This window comes from Furipterus horrens, unplaced genomic scaffold (assembly GCF_987537825.1).
Source record: "Furipterus horrens unplaced genomic scaffold, mFurHor1.1.pri manual_scaffold_1, whole genome shotgun sequence".
Taxonomy (NCBI): Eukaryota; Metazoa; Chordata; class Mammalia; order Chiroptera; family Furipteridae; genus Furipterus; species Furipterus horrens.
Genome location: NW_028327171.1, coordinates 49,638,453 through 49,641,063, shown reverse-complemented (window position 1 = coordinate 49,641,063; position 2,611 = coordinate 49,638,453).

Below are 2,611 nucleotides of genomic sequence, written 5' to 3'. Positions count from 1 at the left end.
TCTTATTTAACTCTCATAATGTAGGAAGGTGTCATGGTAGGAACTATTAAACTCCATGTAAGGGTGAGAGAGGGAAAAACAGCCCATGTGAGGATAACGAACTTGTCTTGGGTTTTACAAGTGGAAAATGCAGAAACAAAATTTCTAAGTCCTTGTGTACTGCATTTTCTCTTACACTACAATGATAAACCATAGTTAACCTTAAGGAGAGCATCATGGAAATGTGTCAAAACCAAGCTTCATGCCAAGTTGTTACATACGGTAACATACTGCCCCTGGGAGAGATGAGAAGGGGTTGGGGTAGTTCCCTGAAGTCAGGGCAGTAGAGTAATAACCAATGTTCTCTCCTCTCACCACTTAGTCCCATTGGAACAACCAACCAGTGAGGCACTAATTATTCCTGCAAATATTGGGGGGCAATAAAGAGTTTGGAAATCACAGAGTGGCTATTGTTTCTAATGACCTACAAGCATCTCTTTTTTTGGGCTTTTTGCTTTTCTATGTATATATGGTCCAAGGGAATCTTAAAGCTCTGACACCTGCTAATTCCACTGGCCCTGGGTGGCCAGTTTAAAGAGGGGAGTGAGGACTCCTCTGTTTCTCCTCTAACACAGCTTCCTCAGTTCAGGGTCATGACTGCCATCCCTGTTGGTTTCCTAACCACCAAGTGCCACCCTCCCTCTAGCTGTCTCTGCTAAATAAGTTTTCATCACACTTTGTGACATGCTTAGTGGTCTGATGAGTCCACATAGCACATTAAGTTTTTAAAACAGAATATAAAAAATTATGTTAAATGTAATCCTTAACTGACATTGATTTTTGAATCAGTGAGAATCCACTTTTTATAAGAAGATTTTACACATGTCAAACTTCTATTCCCTAAAAACAAGCATAAAACAAACAAGAAACCAAAAGAGAAAAAGAAAGGTTTATATGAACAAAGTTCTTATATTAGTCAAATACTACCTTAATTTGGAAGTTTTCATTAATTTTTAATGGCACGTAAAATTATTTTGCAATTGCTCTACTGCACTGCTGCTTTAAAATATCTGGAGTCCATCTTTTACTTTTTTTTCCATATGTCGATATTTATTGACCATTGAAGTCTAATTATACATTTGTAAACACACAATTTAACATGCATGCTGTCATAAAATGCTAAGGTATAAATGCATAAGCACCAATGAAAAGCTGAAAATGCAAAAGCTGATTATCAACTTCTTCTCTTTTCTATGTATATAACCTTGAGCAAGACTTTTAACTGGTCAAAAGTTTTTATACCTTTAATATGGAAATAATCTCCACTCTGTCTCCTTCACTATGTAACAGAATTTTTAAAAAGATTAAAAGGAATAATTTATATTAAACAACTTTGTAAACTATTTGGCACATGGGAGACATTTTTACCATGATTATGTTTATTTTTCTTTTTAACCTCCTCCTCAACATATGCTTCATATAAAGTGAATCTGCCATTATATTATAGATCTTGCACTCTTTAACCGACTTTATGTCTTAGGAATATATGACTTGATGATGCATAAATCTGTTTATTATTATTACTATTTATTTTCTCAGTTACCTGTAATTTGCTGCCATTATGTCATTGCTTTAACAATTGAGTATGCCAAGTGCCAAGCTTTATTAAGAAGATGCAGGTTATAATACTAGATTTATTTATTAATGATTGAAAGTTATTTATGTACCTTTTTATTTTATATTATTTTTACTTTTATTGAAAATATCACATTCAATTTTTTAATCTGAATATTTTTTCAAGCTACCCCATACTGCAATGCCTAGAGCCTGATAGTAAAGTTGTTGCCACAGCAACTATCTGTGTGTGTATGTGTGTGTAAAGACTATAGGATCCAGGAAACATGGAAACATTGGGAGCCATTTTAGATTTCTGCCTGCCATAGCCATTCTACAGGTACTGAATTAGAGATTTATATATACACATACAAAAGATACAATGATACTTAATACCAGCAAAAATTAAAATTGTTTTATTTATCCAATGGTGGCAGCTCTAAGATTTTGGGAAAGTTATTTTATCTCCCTGAGCCTCAGATTTTTAATATTAAAGTGAAATTAATGATACCTTTTTTTATGCCTTGTAGGTGACTGTAGTGAACAATGATAGCAATGGATATGAGTGCAATTGATGAACTGTAGAAAGTGATCCAGAATGGAGGGATTGTGGTGTCATGAATTCATTGGCCATGATGGTGTTTGCAGGTAGACCTGAGCCAGGGACCAGGGCCAGAACTCACAGGCCATGAATCATCATTGAAATCCTCAGTCATAAAATGAAAGGCAAGTCTGAGCTATTCTTTGATTTGTTGTGGTTTTATGCCCTTTCAAGCCACACCTATCTATATAAGAACCAAGAACTTCTGAGAAATCCATTTGAAATGTTTGTTCTATTGGGTATAGCAACCTTAGGTTCAGCCCTTTCATGATAAGCCCAGGTTGATTTTATTAATGGCTGGCACCTGGTTTTCAAATTTATCCTTACGTAACGAGTGAGTCCTAATTCAGCCTCAAACTTTAATGAAGACAAAAACCTTGCACATCAGGGCAAAGCGCCCTTGTTCTCACCAGCCTC